Raw genomic sequence first — 18,535 nt, 5'->3', positions numbered from 1 at the left:
CAGAGAGCTGTAGTAAACCATGAAGACAGTCTGCAGAGAGCTGTAGTAAACCATGAAGACAGTCTGCAGAGAGCTGTAGTAAACCATGAAGACAGCCTGCAGAGAGCTGTAGTAAACCATGAAGACAGTCTGCAGAGAGCTGTAGTAAACCATGAAGACAGTCTGCAGAGAGCTGTAGTAAACCATGAAGACAGTCTGCAGAGAGCTGTAGTAAACCATGAAGACAGTCTGCAGAGAGCTGTAGTAAACCATGAAGACAGTCTGCAGAGAGCTGTAGTGAACCATGAAGACAGTCTGCAGAGAGCTGTAGTAAACCATGAAGACAGTCTGCAGAGAGCTGTAGTAAACCATGAAGACAGTCTGCAGAGAGCTGTAGTAAACCATGAAGACAGCCTGCAGAGAGCTGTAGTAAACATGAAGACAGCCTGCAGAGAGCTGTAGTAAACCATAAAGACAGTCTGCAGAGAGCTGTAGTAAACCATGAAGACAGCCTGCAGAGAGCTGTAGTAAACCATGAAGACAGCCTGCAGAGAGCTGTAGTAAACCATGAAGACAGCCTGCAGAGAGCTGTAGTAAACCATGAAGACAGTCTGCAGAGAGCTGTAGTAAACCATGAAGACAGTCTGCAGAGAGCTGTAGTAAACCATGAAGACAGCCTGCAGAGAGCTGTAGTAAACCATGAAGACAGTCTGCAGAGAGCTGTAGTAAACCATGAAGACAGCCTGCAGAGAGCTGTAGTAAACCATGAAGACAGTCTGCAGAGAGCTGTAGTAAACCATAAAGACAGTCTGATGAGGAGGTATGAATGTGTGATAGAAGGCATCGAAACAGCAGGGACTCAAACTCCCCTTAACAGGATTTACACAGAGCTCTACATCACAGAAGGAGAGAGTGAAGCGGTTAACAATGAACATGAGGTGTGGCAGCTAGAGACAGCATCCAGGACACCAACCTCACATGACACAGAAATCCACTGCAATGACATCTTTAAACCCTTAGCTGGCCAAGAGAGACGCATCAGAACTGTGCTGACGAAGGGCATCGCTGGCATCGGAAAAACAGTCTCTGTGCAGAAGTTCATCCTAGACTGGGCTGAAGGAAGGCTAATCAAGATGTGGAGATCATATTTGTGCTTCCTTTCCGGGAGCTGAACTTGATCAAAGATCGCCAGTACAGTCTTCTCAGACTTTTAAATGACTTCCACACAGAACTAGACAAAGGCAATGCAGAGAAACTCACTGCCTGTAAAACTATGTTCATCTTGGATGGTTTGGATGAAAGCAGATTTCCATTGGATTTCCAGCACAATGAAAAGGTGTCTGATGTCACCCAGACATCGTCTCTCGATGTTCTGCTGACAAATCTCATCAAGGGGAATCTGCTTCCCTCTGCTCTCCTATGGATAACCTCCCGACCAGCAGCAACCAATCAGATCCCCCTCAGTGTGTTGACCAGGTAACAGAGGTACGGGGGTTCAATGACCCACAGAAGGAGGAGTACTTCAGGAAGAGATTCAGTGATGAGGACCTGGCCAGCAGAATCATCTCACACATAAAGACATCAAGGAGCCTCCACATCATGTGCCACATTCCAGTCTTCTGTTGGATTTCTGCAATAGTCCTTGAACACATGTTGAGTACAGACAAGAGGAGAGAGATGCCCACGACTCTGACTGAGATGTCCATACACTTCCTGCTCATTCAGACCAGCCTGAAGAACCAGAAGTATCATGGAAGAGATGAGATGGATCAAGAGGAGCTCATGGAGTCAGATAAGGAAATTCTTCTGAAGCTGGGGAAGCTGGCGTTTAACAATCTGGAGAAGGGTAATCTGATGTTCTATGAAGAAGACCTGAAAGAGGCTGGCCTTGATGTCAAAGAAGCTTCAGTGTACTCAGGAGTGTGCACACAAATCTTTAAAGAAGAGTCTGTGTTATTTCAGAGAGTGGTGTACTGCTTTGTTCATCTGAGCATTCAGGAGTTTCTCTCAGCTGTCTACATGTACCATTGTTACACAACCAGGAACATGGATGCACTGAAGCCCTTCCTCAAGAGAAAGTCTAGAAAGTCTAGAGGTGCGTCTGAAGAGCTAACTTTGGATGAGCTGCTGAAGAGTGCCGTGGATAAAGCCTTGGAGAGTAAGAATGGACACCTGGACCTTTTTGTCCGCTTCCTTCATGGCATGTCACTGGCAGCCAATCAGAAACTCCTACGAGGTCTGGTGACACAGACAGAAAGCAGTCCAGAGAGCGTCAAGAAAACAATCCAATCCCTTAAGGTGATGCAGAGGAAGAACATCTCCCCTGAGAGGTGCATCAATCTCTTCCACTGTCTGATAGAGATGAAAGACCATTCAGTACAGAAAGTAATCGAAGTATACTTGAGGTCAGAGAACAGATCCAAAAACCTCTCCCTTGCTCAGTGTTCAGCGCTGGCCTACATGCTGCAGATATCAGAGGAGGTTCTGGATGTGTTTGACCTGAAGGAATACAAGACATCAGAAGAGGGTCGTAGGAGACTGCTCCCAGCTGTGAGAAGCTGCAGGAAAGCTCTGTAAGTATTCATGTAAATATCGCACACCAAAATAAATTGTAGTTACAGCTGCATTTTCATTGGCTGACTGGCTCTGTAAGTACCCATGTGACTATCCCTCAGACCAAACTTTACTGTATGTAGGAACAACAGTAATTTAATTGGCTGAATAAACTTTCTATCAGCTGAAAACTTTCTAACTATATTACAAACTGATCAGCACAATATACACATTATTTGAGCAGTGCTAACAGTTTAAGCAGGGAAAGCTAAGCGAAATATTTTAATATAACCTGTCTGTCATAGTATTTCTTCTGTGTTTCAGACTCACTGGCTGTAAACTCACAGACACATCCAGTAAAGTGTTGGCCTCAGTTCTCAGTTCAAACCCCTCACACCTGAGAGAGCTGGATCTGAGTAACAATGACCTGAAGGATTCAGGAGTGAAGCTGCTCTCTGCTGGACTGGGGAATCCCCACTGTAAACTGGAGACTCTGAGGTCAGTATTCCTGTAGTTGGTCAACAAGTGATAACTGTTCACCAGATCCACATGTGTTTACCAGACACACATAGTCCACAACATATGTGATTGGACAGTGAAGATTACAGTTTTAAATTTGGCGCTATTCTCCAGCATTTTGGATTTGAGATATAATGTTTCATATTAGGCAACAGTACAGAATGTCACCTTTTATTTGAGCTTAAAGGTGAGAGGTTAGCATGTTTTGTTGTATCCTCTGTTATTGGTAATGGTGAGAGGTTAGCATGTTTTGTTGTAGTCTCTGTTATTGGTAATGGTGAGAGGTTAGCATGTTTTGTTGTATCCTCTGTTATTGGTAATGGTGAGAGGTTAGCATGTTTTGTTGTATCCTCTGTTATTGGTAATGGTGAGAGGTTAGCATGTTTTGTTGTATCCTCTGTTATTGGTAATGGTGAGAGGTTAGCATGTTTTGTTGTAGCCTCTGTTATTGGTAATGGTGAGAGGTTAGCATGTTTTGTTGTATCCTCTGTTATTGGTAATGGTGAGAGGTTAGCATGTTTTGTTGTAGCCTCTGTTATTGGTAATGGTGAGAGTTTAGCATGTTTTGTTGTAGCCTCTGTTATTGGTAATGATGAGAGTTTAGCATGTTTTGTTGTAGCCTCTGTTATTGGTAATAGTGAGAGGTTAGCATGTTTTGTTGTAGCCTCTGTTATTGGTAATGGTGAGAGGTTAGCATGTTTTGTTGTAGCCTCTGTTATTGGTAATGGTGAGAAATTAGCATGTTTTGTTGTAGCCTCTGTTATTAGTAATGGTGAGAGGTTAGCATGTTTTGTTGTATCCTCTGTTATTGGTAATGGTGAGAGGTTATTAAAATAACCTCAAATAAAAGGTGACATTATATTCTGACATCTCAAAAATAGATTTTTTAAAATATAAAATAGACAAAAAGATATGGTGTGGACTGTATACTCAATACAATCTTTGTCTGATTCCTCACTGTCTAAATAGATATGGTGTGGACTGTATACTCAATACAAGGTAAATCTGATACCTCACTGTCTAAATAGATATGGTGTGGACTGTATACTCAATACAATCTAAATCTGATACCTCACTGTCTAAATAGATATGGTGTGGACTGTATACTCAATACAATCTAAATCTGATACCTCACTGTCTAAATAGATATGGTGTGGACTGTATACTCAATACAATCTAAATCTGATTCCTCACTGTCTAAATAGATAGCCTCTGTTATTGGTAATGGTGAGGTGTGGACTGTATACTCAATACAATCTAAATCTGATTCCTCACTGTCTAAATAGATATGGTGTGGACTGTATACTCAATACAATCTAAATCTGATTCCTCACTGTCTAAATAGATATGGTGTGGACTGTATACTCAATACAATCTAAATCTGATACCTCACTGTCTAAATAGATATGGTGTGGACTGTATACTCAATACAATCTAAATCTGATACCTCACTGTCTGTCTCTTGTCTGATACTGCTTTATAAACTGGTCTGGTCAGTCTACTATAATATTTGTACTATACATTGTTTCTCTTTACAAGTAATACTTTGATTATTTTATATGATTTCATGACACTGATATATCTGAATATGTTGAAAAATATACTGCCACTATTTTCACCACCAAAGAATATCAGTGTGGTTTTAATATGATTTGACTCTTTGCAGGCTGTCAGGCTGTCTAGTCACAGAGGAAGGCTGTGCTTCTCTGGTCTCAGCTCTGAGGTCAAACCCCTCACACCTGAGAGAGCTGGATCTGAGTAACAATGACCTGAAGGATTCAGGAGTGAAGCTGCTCTCTGCTGGACTGAGGAATCCCCACTGTAAACTGGAGACTCTGAGGTCAGTATTCCTGTAGTTGGTCAACAAGTGATAACTGTTCACCAGATCCACATGTGTTTACCAGACACACATAGTCCACAACATATGTGATTGGACAGTGAAGATTACAGTTTTAAATTTGGCGCTATTCTCCAGCATTTTGGATTTGAGATATAATGTTTCATATTAGGCAACAGTACAGAATGTCACCTTTTATTTGAGCTTAAAGGTGAGAGGTTAGCATGTTTTGTTGTATCCTCTGTTATTGGTAATGGTGAGAGGTTAGCATGTTTTGTTGTAGTCTCTGTTATTGGTAATGGTGAGAGGTTAGCATGTTTTGTTGTATCCTCTGTTATTGGTAATGGTGAGAGGTTAGCATGTTTTGTTGTAGCCTCTGTTATTGGTAATGGTGAGAGGTTAGCATGTTTTGTTGTAGCCTCTGTTATTGGTAATGGTGAGAGGTTAGCATGTTTTGTTGTATCCTCTGTTATTGGTAATGGTGAGAGGTTAGCATGTTTTGTTGTAGCCTCTGTTATTGGTAATGGTGAGAGGTTAGCATGTTTTGTTGTAGCCTCTGTAACTTTCTCACTCATTATTATTCATGATTCATTCATGATTCTTTCTCAGTCAAGGCGGGAGCAGGCTTGATGTTGTCATTGTGTTCGAGGAATATGGGACCAGATATACTTTTGACTAATTTAATACACTTTAAGTGTCAGAATACTTATGACTTCTTCAAATGGGGGACGAGATACATAAAATGCTTTAATCTTTCTAAACGTTGAAACAGATATGTATTAAAATATCCTCAAATATAAGGTGACATTATATACTGTCACCTCATATGAAACATTTGATCTGAAATCCAAAATGCTGGAGTATAGAGACACATTTAAAATGTTAGCTTCACTGTCAGAATAGATATGGTGTTGACTGTATACTCAATACAATCTAAATCTGATACCTCACTGTCTAAATAGATATTGTGTGGACTGTATACTCAATACAATCTAAATCTGACACCTCACTGTCTAAATAGATATGGTGTGGACTGTATACTCAATACAATCTAAATCTGTTACCTCACTGTCTAAATAGATATGGTGTGGACTGTATACTCAATACAATCTAAATCTGATACCTCACTGTCTAAATAGATATGGTGAGGACTGTATACTCAATACAATCTAAATCTGTTACCTCACTGTCTAAATAGATATGGTGTGGACTGTATACTCAATACAATCTAAATCTGATACCTCACTGTCTAAATAGATATGGTGTGGACTGTTTACTCAATACAATCTAAATCTGATACCTCACTGTCTAAATAGATATGTTGTGGACTGTAAACTCAATACAATCTAAATCTGATACCTCACTGTCTAAATAGATATGGTGTGGACTGTATACTCAATACAATCTAAATCTGATTCCTCACTGTCTAAATAGATATGGTGTGGACTGTATACTCAATACAATCTAAATCTGATACCTCACTGTCTAAATAGATATGTTGTGGACTGTATACTCAATACAATCTAAATCTGATACCTCACTGTCTAAATAGATATGGTGTGGACTGTATACTCAATACAATCTAAATATGATACCTCACTGTCTGTCTTCTGACTGATACTGCTTTTTAAACTGGTCTGGTCAGTCTACTATAATATTTGTTAATATGCATCTTTCTATCTACAAGCAATACTTGGATAATGTGTCATTTATAATAATGAAACATCCATTGATGAATAGAATGGCAGGTTTCAGGACACTGATATATCTGAACATTAAAAATATATATACTGTCCCTATTTTCACCACCAAAGAATATCAGTGTGATTTTAATATGATTTGACTCTTTGCAGGCTGTCAGGCTGTCTAGTCACAGAGGAAGGCTGTGCTTAGCTCGCAATGGTCGTCGAGCCACGGAGCGGGGAGAGTGGAGGATAGGGGACTGGTCTCAGCTCTGAGGTCAAACCCCTCACACCTGAGAGAGCTGGACCTGAGTAACAATGACCTGAAGGATTCAGGAGTGAAGCTGCTCTCTGCTGGACTGGGGAATCCCCACTGTAAACTGGAGACTCTGAGGTCAGTATTCCTGTTGTCGGTCAACAAGTGATAACTGTTCACCAGATCCATTTGTGTTTACCAGACACACATAGTCCACACCATATGTGTTTGGACAGTGGAGCTTACAGTTTTAAATGTGGTGCTCTGCTCCAGCATTTTGGATTTGAGATATAATGTTTCATATTAGGTGACAATTTTAGAATGTCACCTTTTTGAGGGAATTCATACATATTTTACCGTTTAGATATGAATAGTGAATAATGATGAATAACAAAGTTATAGAGGCACAAATATCAGTATAAATGCTAAACTCCTCTGTTATTGGTAATGGTGAGAGGTTAGTATGTTTTGTTGTAGTCTCTGTTATTGGTAATGGTGAGAAAGCCCTCGTCACACCCTGACCTAATTAAAATAATAAAGAAAACAAAGTTTTCATTAGCATGTTTTGTTGTAGCCTCTGTTATTGGTAATGGTGAGAGGTTAGCATGTTGTGTCCTATGTTATTGGTAATGGTGAGAGGTTAGCATGTTTTGTTGTAGCCTCTGTTATTGGTAATGGTGAGAGGTTAGCATGTTGTGTCCTATGTTATTGGTAATGGTGAGAGGTTAGCATGTTGTGTCCTATGTTATTGGTAATGGTGAGAGGTTAGCATGTTTTGTTGTAGCCTCTGTTATTGGTAATGGTGAGAGGTTAGTATGTTTTGTCCTATGTTATTGGTAATGGTGAGAGGTTAGCATGTTTTGTTGTAGGCTCTGTTATTGTTAATGGTGAGAGGTTAGTATGTTTTGTTGTAGCCTCTGTTATTGGTAATGGTTAGAGGTTAGCATGTTTTGTTGTAACCTCTGTTATTGGTAATGGTGAGAGGTTAGCATGTTTTGTTGTATCCTCTGTTATTGGTAATGGTGAGAGGTTAGCATGTTATGTTGTCGCCTCTGTTATTGGTGATGGTGAGAGGTTAGCATGTTTTGTTGTATCCTCTGTTATTGGTAATGGTGAGAGGTTAGCATGTTATGTTGTCGCCTCTGTTATTGGTGATGGTGAGAGATTAGCATGTCTTGTTGTAGTCTCTGTTATTGGTAATGGTGAGAGGTTAGCATGTTTTGTTGTAGCCTCTGTAACTTTCTCACTCATTCTTATTCATGATTCAGTCATGATTTTTCTTAATCAAGGCATCATCGGAATGAATTTATTATTGTTTAGAAACATGTTATCTACTCTCTTAGACAGAAAATTTCTCCACTCATCATCCACCATTTTATTATTGGTCAAAACCCAACCAAAAAAACTGCAAATGCAACCAACGAGTTTACGACCAAATACTGAACTTTTTACTATTTTAATACACTATAAGTAAATTGGTCAGATTACTTATGTATTCTTCTAATAGGGAGACTGGAAACATAAAGTGTTTTAATTTTTAATAGTGAAACAGATATGTATTAAAATATCCTCAAATATAAGGTGACATTATATACTGTCACCTTATATGAAACATCTGATCTGAAATCCAAATGCTGGAGTATAGAGCCACATTTAAAATGTTAGCTTCACTGTCAAAATAGATATGGTGTGGACTGTATACTCAATACAATCTAAATCTGATACCTCACTGTCTGTCTTCTAACTGATACTGCTTTTTAAACTGGTCTGGTCAGTCTACTATAATATTTGTACTATACATGTTTCTATCTGGAGTCAATAATTTGATCATTTGTCATTTATCATGATGATACACTATTTTACGAATAGACATGGAAGGTTCCATATGTTGAAGAAATATACTGCCACTATTTTCACCACCAAAGAATAGCAGTGTGATTTTAATATGATTTGACTCTTTGCAGGCTGTCAGGCTGTCTAGTCACAGAGGAAGGCTGTGCTTCTCTGGTCTCAGCTCTGGAGTCAAACCCCTCAAACCTGAGAGAGCTGGACCTGAGTAACAACGACCTGAAGGATTCAGGAGTGAAGCTGCTCTCTGCTGGACTGGGGAATCCCCACTGTAAACTGGAGACTCTGAGGTCAGTATTCCTGTAGTTGGTCAACAAGTGATAACTGTTCACCAGATCCACATGTGTTTACCAGACACACATAGTCCACACCATATGTGTTTGGACAGTGAAGCTCACAGTTTTAAATGTGGCGCTTTTCTCCAGCATTTTGGATTTGAGATATAATGTTTCATATTAGGAGACAGTACAGAATGTCACCTTTTATTTGAGGTTAAAGGTGAGAGGTTAGTATGTTTTGTTGTAGCCTCTAACTCCCTCACTCATTATTATTTATGATTCATTCATGATCTTTCTCAATCATGGCAGTCACAGGCTTGATGTAGTCATTGTGTTCAAAGAATATGGGACCAAATACTAAACTTTTGACTATTTTAATAAACTATAAGTGAATTGGACAGAATATTTATGACTTCATCAAATAGGGGACTAGATACATAAAGTGTTTTTATTTTTCTAAACAGTGAATCAGATATGTATTAAAATATCCTCAAATAAAAGGTGACATTATATACTGTCACCTCAAATTAAACATTTGATCTCAAACCTGAAATGTATTAAACTACCCTCAAATAAAAGGTGATACCCTCAAAGAATAGCAGTGTGGTTTAAGGCACAAGGCGAGACCCAGATGGCACGGGAGGCAGATGGTTAGAGTCTTTGATAATTATTAATACACTAAAAGGGGGAGGCAAGAGAATGGTCGTGGACAGGCCAAAGGTCAAAACCAGATCAGAGTCCAGGAGGCACAAAGTGGCAGACAGAGGTCAGAGGTCAGGACAGACAGACTGGACAGGACAGGCAGACTGGTCAGGCAGACTAGAGGTCAGGACAGGCAGAATGGTCAGGCAGGCGAGAGGTCAGGACAGGCAGAATGGTCAGGCAGGCTAGAGGTCAGGACAGACAGAATGGTCAGGCAGACTAGAGGTCAGGACAGACAGAATGGTCAGGCAGACTAGAGGTCAGGACAGACAGAATGGTCAGGCAGACTAGAGGTCAGGACAGGCAGAATGGTCAGGCAGGCTAGAGGTCAGGACAGACAGAATGGTCAGGCAGACTAGAGGTCAGGACAGACAGAATGGTCAGGCAGACTAGAGGTCAGGACAGACAGAATGGTCAGGCAGACTAGAGGTCAGGACAGACAGAATGGTCAGGGATATAGACTAGAGGTCAGGACAGACAGAATGGTCAGGCAGACTAGAGGTCAGGACAGACAGAATGGTCAGGCAGACTAGAGGTCAGGACAGACAGAATGGTCAGGCAGACTAGAGGTCAGGACAGGCAGAATGGTCAGGCAGACTAGAGGTCAGGCAGTCGGGTACAGAGTCCAGAAAACAGGCAAGGGACAAAAACCGGCAGGAACAAATAGAAGCAGGAGTAGAGAAAAACACTGGTTGACTTGATAAACATATAACACAAACTGATACAGAGAAACAGGAAACAAAGGGATAAATACACCAGGGATACATACACCAGGGATAAATACACCAGGGATATATACACCAGGGAAACACAGGGATATATACACCAGGAATAAATACACCAGGGATAAATACACCAGGGATATATACACCAGGAATAAATACACCAGGGAAACACAGGGATATGTACACCAGGAATAAATACACCAGGGATAAATACACCAGGGATATATACACCAGGGACATATACACTAGGGATATATACACCAGGGAAACACAGGGATATATACACCAGGAATAAATACACCAGGGATATATACACCAGGGACATATACACTAGGGATATATACACCAGGGATATATATACACCAGGGATATATACACCAGGGATATATACACCAGGGATATATACACCAGGGAAACACAGGGATATATACACCAGGGATATATACACCAGGGATATATACACCAGGGATATATACACCAGGGAAACACAGGGATATATACACCAGGGAAACACAGGGATATATACACCAGGGATATATACACCAGGGATATATACACCAGGGAAACACAGGGATATATACACCAGGGATATATACACCAGGGATATATACACCACGGATATATACACCAGGGAAACACAGGGATATATACACCAGGGATATATACACCAGGGAAACACAGGGATATATACACCAGGGATATATACACCAGGGATATATACACCAGGGATAAATACACCAGGGATAAATACACCAGGGATATATACACCAGGGAAACACAGGGATATATACACCAGGGGGATATATACACCAGGGAAACACAGGGATATATACAACAGGGATACATACACCAGGGATATATACACCAGGGATAAATACACCAGGGATAAATACACCAGGGATATATACACCAGGGATATATACACCAGGGATATATACACCAGGGATATATACACCAGGGAAACACAGGGATATATACACCAGGGATATATACACCAGGGATATAAACACCAGGGATATAAACACCAGGGATATATACACCAGGGATATATACACCAGGGATATATACACCAGGGACATATACACCAGGGATATATACACCAGGGATATATACACCAGGGATGTATACACCAGGGATATATACACCAGGGATATATACACCAGGGATGTATACACCAGGGATATATACACCAGGGATATATACACCAGGGACATATACACCAGGGATATATACACCAGGGATATATACACCAGGGATATATACACCAGGGATATATACACCAGGGATATAATAATAATAGGTATGGTGTATATATCCCTGGACAGGTGAAACAGATCAGGGTTTGACATGAAGATGGAGAAAAATATACTGCCACTATTTTCACCACCAAAGAATATCAGTGTGGTTTTAATATGATTTGACTCTTTGCAGGCTGTCAGGCTGTCTAGTCACAGAGGAAGGCTGTGCTTCTCTGGTCTCAGCTCTGAGGTCAAACCCCTCACACCTGAGAGAGCTGGACCTGAGCTACAATCACCCAGGAGACTCAGGAGTCAGACTGCTCTCTGCTGGACTGGAGGATCCACACTGCAGACTGGAGAAACTCAAGTATGTAGAGGGTTTATGTCAATGTTCATATCAGACATGTTGGACTTATCAGGCTGGTTAAGACAAACATTCTGACACCACTTGGACAAATGAATTCAAATTATATTTGTGTGTTTGTGTCCTGTGTGTGTGTGTGTGTGTGTGTGTGTGTGTGTGTGTGTGTGTGTGTGTGTGTGTGTGTGTGTGTGTGTGTGTGTGTGTGTGTGTGTGTGTGTGTGTGTATCCCTCAATGACTATCTGTTCTTCTGCTTACCGCTACAGTGTGGAACATGGTGGAGAGAACAGAATGAAACCTGGACTTAGAAAATGTGAGTGTTGACTGCTGTGAAGAATATGACTAAGAATAAGTCTTAATTCAAGTTAAGTCAAAGTCAAAGACCACCATCATTACTGACTTGGTCATATTAAATATCAGCTGTAGTTCTACAGAAGCAGAAATCAGAGACACCAACGTTTACAAAGAGTTGCTTTGACTGTGTGTGTGTGTGTGTGTGTGTAATTAATGTGAATAAGTGTGTTTTATATTACCATACAGTATAACATATGATCATTCAACAAGTCTCAAGTTACCTTAACTTCTCCTTTTGATACCTAGAAACATCTACATTAAATGAATTAGTGAAAAGTGAGTTAACATTCTAATGTGAATGATGATGATTTCTAATATTGTGTCTGGTTTCATCCATCAGATGTCTGTGATCTCACACTGGACCCAAACACAGTAAACAGACTCCTCTCTCTGTCTGAGGAGAACAGAAAGGTGACATGGAGGACAGAGGAGCAGCCGTATCCTGATCACCCAGAGAGATTTGAGGACTGTGGACAGGTGCTGTGTAGAGAGGGTCTGACTGGGCGCTGTTACTGGGAGGTAGAGTGGAGTGGAGGAGGGGCTGAAATAGGAGTGACATATAAAGGAATCAGCAGGAGAGGAGGGGTTAAGAACTGTTGTCTTGGATACAATGACAAGTCCTGGAGTCTGTTCTGCTCTGACAACAGTTACTCTGCCAGGCACAATAATAAACCCACTACCATAGACGTACCCTCCTCCAGCTCCCACAGAGTAGGAGTGTATCTGGACTGGCCAGCCGGCACTCTGTCCTTCTATAGAGCCTCCTCTGACACACTGACCCACCTGATCACATTCACCTCCAAATTCACTGAGCCCCTCTATCCAGGGTTTAGGATTGATTATGACTCCTCAGTTTCCCTGTGTCAGTTAAAACATTTTTTGAATAATTAAATAATGAAATAATAACACAAACACACTGGACACACACTGGATACACACACACACGATGGACACACACACAGAACACACGCACACACAGACACCCATACACAGTGGACACACACACACACACTGGACACACACACACACTGGACACACACACACACACACTGGACACACACACACTGGACACACACACACTGGGGACACACACACACTGGACACACACACACTGGGGACACACACACACTGGACACACACACACATACACACTGTTACGGATACAGGTATCCTGTGTTCTTTTCTCTCCTTCTCTCCTCACAGGTGAAAATCATCATTCCCCAATCAGTCAACAATCAATCATCAATCAGAAGACACACCTCCTCCTGTTTCCTACCCTATCACAGTTCCTTTCCCTTTAAAAACCCCATCAGTTGTTTGCTCTGGAGATCAATCTCTCTGTAAATGCCATGTCTGTAGGTCTCTGTGTGTCACACTCTCTTTGTGTATTAACCTCTCTTTTGTTTGAGCACCTCCATAGCACTTTCTCCTCACCTGTGAGTATTGGTTATGGTGTTTGTTTGCTGGTGGGAAAAGGGGAAACCAAGACAAGTCGCCCATGGGCATACACTACCCGTAGGTGAACTTTGTTAAATACACTAGTTAGAACTGTGCGGACCACCCACTGTATTTTGGTTAGTTAGTTAGCTGTTGTTAAAGTAGGCTAGTCTAGCTTAGGGGTGTTTTTGAATACTTATTGTTTCTTTCCTTGGGTCCAGCTCAACCCCTTTTCCTGCTCCCCCCATTACCATGTGTTTTACAATAAACCTTGAGTTTGACGGTAGATTTCAGTAGTCGTGGTTATTTAGTTCTCACTTTTACTTTGTCACAATTGTAATTTGCATGAGTTATGTTACGGGTCTCATTACCATCCCCCCTAGACTGTCGGGCCAAAAGGGATTCGAAACACACACTGTACACACACACACACACCCTGGACTCAGACACACACACACTGACATACACACACACCCAAAACAACATGCAGTCTTTCCACAAGACTCCCATGAAGTTATAGTGTGACGTTATGAGGTGACGTTAAAGTAACATTCTCAGAACATACTGCACTTGTTTTATACTGTTTTAGATGGATCCTCTGTTTATCATCTTGTTTTATACTGTTTTAGATGGATCCTCTGTTTCTCATCTTGTTTTATACTGTTTTAGATGGATCCTCTGTTTATCATCTTGTTTTAGATGGATCCTCTGTTTATCATCTTGTTTTATACTGTTTTTGATGGATCCTCTGTTTAAACATTTAAACTCTTACATAAACACTGTTAAGGAAACTGTAATAGTCTATGGTTGTGGACACGCGAGTGAGACCAATACCATCATCGCCACTGTTGTGGTCGGAGCTAAACTCAACCATTTCGATGTAATTACCTCCTGAATTACCATCTGAGGGACATGTGAACATGTTATTGACATTCCTGCCATTGAAACAGTAATTGCCGTCATCTTTGGCCCGTTGCTGGGCCAGGTGAGGTGTTACTGTTTCCATCCCAATCCTGGAAGCCAACAAAGCTATGACTTGAACCAAAGTAGCACCTTCACTGGGTTTACAATCTAACACAAAGCCGCCTGTCTTGTGGTGACACGTACTGAGCTGTAAACCACCTACAAAGATAGAATAGCATTCTTCTAAACTCTATGCTCGAGGTGAGGTTTCTCAGTGTGTTGTCAACAACTGTGACTACCTTAGACTGGCCTCTCCTGGGCAACGAAGTGCACCACATAGTCAAAACCATCTGTTTCTTCAAGACAAAACAGCACCAATGAAACCTGTAGGACCCAAGTGACACTTTGAACAATCTCGGTAAGGGGTCATCAGGTCCGATCAGCTTCTCCGTTCTGGGTAGAAGACGGGTTCCCACCACAACGTGATCTCAGAACCCAGGTACATGAGGGATGCAGACATATCTGTAGGCCACCTCTTCTGGCATTGCTTCGTTTACCCAGTACCTGAAGGACATGGTGTCATTCACTGTGATGAGATGGTTGAACGCTGCGTGGGAAGAGAACACTGTCAGTCCAGCTACATTATCATGGCTCGTCACAGTAGTATAACATAGACAGAGAGAGATATCGATAAATGGTCATATACATACCTCTTGTCAGGGTGTCAACTCCAGAGGATTGCTCCTCATTCATAATCAGCTGCACATTGACATTAACCTCCTTGTCAGTCTTGAACATATCATATATGTTGAGTTCCAGATCCCAGTCTCCTACATTCTCCAGAGCAGGGCAGTGGTTTACAGCTCAGTACGTGTCACCACAAGACAGGCGGCTGACAGTGTTGCACATGGACGTTGACCTCCTTTGTCAGTCTTGAACATATCATCTATGTTGAGTTCCAGATCCCAGTCTCCTACATTCTCCAGAGCAGGGCAATTTGCAAGGGTGTTGGCTGTGGTGCTTACAGCAGCCCTTGTAGACGATATATTGTGTAGACGACAACCACTTTGTTCGCTGTAGCACAGTGTGCACAATACACAGCCGCCAGCACATTGCATGGGCCTGTTCAGATGAACCAAGTAGATGTTACAGATGAACGCTCTGTTAACCTGTTGGAACTCTAGGGGCGCAATTTCATTTTTGGATGAAAAACGTTCCCATTTTAAACAAGATATTTTGTCACAAAAAGATGCTCGACTATGCATATAATTGCTACTGTTCGAAAGAAAACACTCTGACGTGTCCAGAAATACAAAGATCTTCTCTGTGCGTGCCCTTTAACGTGAGCTTCAGGCAAAACCAAGATGAGATGGCATCCAGGAAATGACAAGGATTTTTGAGGCTCTGTTTGTCATGATCTCCTTATATGGCTGTGAACGCAAGAGGAATGAGTCTGCCCTTTCTGTCGTTTCCCCAAGGTGTCTGCAGCATTGTGACGTATTTGTAGGCAGATCATTGGAAGATTGACCATAAGAGACCACATTTACCACGTGTCCGCCCGGTGTCCTGCGCCGAAATTGGTGCGCAAAAGTCACCTGCCAGTATTTTTCCAAACAATACAGAGAGTAAAGCAAGCTTCCACGAACTGCATGTCAATGAAGAGATATGTGAAAAAACACCTTGAGGACTGATTCCAAACAACGTTTGCCATGTTTCGGTCGATATTATGTAGTTAATCCGGAAAAAGTTTTACGTTGTAGGTGACTGCATTTTCGGTAGCCAGGCGCAATGTAGAAAACGGAACGATTTCTCCTACACACAGACGCTTTCAGGAAACACTGCGCATTTGGTGTGTAACTGAGAGTCTCCTCATTGAAAACATCAGAAGCTCTTCAAAGGTAAATGATTTTATTTATTTGGTTATCTGGTTTTTGTGAAAATGTTGCGTGCTACATGTTATTCAAAATGCATTGCTAGCTTTGCATACTCTTACACAAATTAGTCAATTTCTATGGTTCAAAAGCATATTTTGAAAATCTGAGATGACAGTGTTGTTAAGAAAAGGCTAAGCTTGAGAGCAAACGCATTATTTTAATTTTATTTGCGATTTTCAGAAATCGTTAACGTTGCGTTATGCTAATGAGCCTGAGGCTTTAGTCACGATCCCGGATCCGGGATGGGGAGTTTCAAGAAGTTAAACTTCTTTTTACACGTGGCGCATATAGTCAACTGTTTCACCACAGGGATTCTCATCCCAATGGACGACACGGTAGCCCCGTCCCTGTCCAGGTTCTATCTGCTGGGACCAGGCACGGGTTCTTCATAGGGGACAGCTGCTTCGGATGGTGGTGCTGTGGGGAACAATGTCCTTTGCGACTGTAAAGATGTCACTGGCTTGAGTTTGCACACGTTGAACCCGTGTATATCAACAGTCTGCTGTGGAGTTTCAGGCACTTGAGATGCTGGTTGTTCGGGATGTCCGTGTCTCTCTTGTTTTCTGTCCTTCGCAGGGCTGCAGTATCCATTCCGGAGGTATACGGCGTTTCACCTTCGCTGTAGTAGGAGCAGGACAAACGTTTCACCTTCGCTGTAGTGGGCGCAGGACAAACGTTTCACCTTCAGTGTAGTTAGGAGCAGGACAAACGTTTCACCTTCGCTGTAGTAGGAGCAGGACAAACGTTTCACCTTCGCTGTAGTAGAAGCAGGACAAACGTTTCACCTTCGCTGTAGTAGGAGCAGGACAAACGTTTCACCTTCGCTGTAGTAGGAGCAGGACAAACGTTTCACCTTCGCTGTAGTTAGGAGCAGGACAAACGTTTCACCTTTGCTGTAGTAGGAGCAGGACAAACGTTTCACCTTCGCTGTAGTAGGAGCAGGACAAACGTTTCACCTTCGCTGTAGTAGGAGCAGGACAAACGTTTCACCTTCGCTGTAGTAGGAGCAGGACAAACGTTTCACCTTCGCTGTAGTAGGAGCAGGACAAACGTTTCACCTTCGCTGTAGTTAGGAGCAGGACAAACGTTTCACCTTTGCTGTAGTAGGAGCAGGACAAACGTTTCACCTTCGCTGTAGTAGGAGCAGGACAAACGTTTCACCTTCGCTGTAGTAGGAGCAGGACAAACGTTTCACCTTCGCTGTAGTAGGAGCAGGACAAACGTTTCACCTTCGCTGTAGTAGGAGCAGGACAAACGTTTCACCTTCGCTGTAGTAGGAGCAGGACAAACGTTTCACCTTCGCTGTAGTAGGAGCAGGACAAACGTTTCACCTTCGCTGTAGTAGGAGCAGGACAAACGTTTTGTGCCCGTTTGTTGTACGGAGTTGGCGGTCCATTGTAAACCTTGGTCTTCGGTGACAGTCCTATGTCATGACTGACTTGTTGTAAGCTGTTTTTGTCAGACCTACATCTCAAGTCAAAGGGTTGGGGGTGTCTAGGGTACACAGGTACGTTGTGTGGAACCAGGAGGTCGTGTTGATATGTGTTGCGGTCCTCTGTGTTATACAGCCTGTCATTAGAGGCTCTTCCATGCCACCTTCTCTGCTGTATGCTGCAAGGGAGAGGGTGTAGATTCCCCAAACTGTGTATATTCCTCAACTCTTAGGCCCATATCGTGATGCTGATACCATTCGCCTCTGTTATTGTATGTTGAATATACGCCATGTGACATTCTATCTTTTGTTTCTAATTCTTGTTGTTTTGTAAAGTACTTCACACTAGCACTGGACCATCTTCATGGTTCAGCTGCAAATATACACTGAATGTTCCACTGTCTGTGTAACTAATCTTATATACAATGGAGAGAACAATTATTTGATACACTGCCGATGTTGCAGGTTTTCCTACTTACAAAGCATGTAGAGGTCT

General features: G+C 41.9%; 1 pseudogene; it reads left to right on the top strand.

Annotated features, from left to right (window-relative positions):
• The first annotated feature begins 716 nt into the window (after window positions 1-716).
• On the top strand, window positions 717-13,363 carry LOC135533723 (NLR family CARD domain-containing protein 3-like; annotated as a pseudogene).
• The last annotated feature ends 5,172 nt before the right edge of the window (window positions 13,364-18,535 follow it).

This window comes from Oncorhynchus masou, unplaced genomic scaffold (assembly GCF_036934945.1).
Source record: "Oncorhynchus masou masou isolate Uvic2021 unplaced genomic scaffold, UVic_Omas_1.1 unplaced_scaffold_2623, whole genome shotgun sequence".
NCBI classification, from domain to species: domain Eukaryota; kingdom Metazoa; phylum Chordata; class Actinopteri; order Salmoniformes; family Salmonidae; genus Oncorhynchus; species Oncorhynchus masou.
The sequence above is the reverse complement of the archived record's forward strand: the minus strand, read 5'-3'. Positions and strand labels throughout refer to the sequence as shown.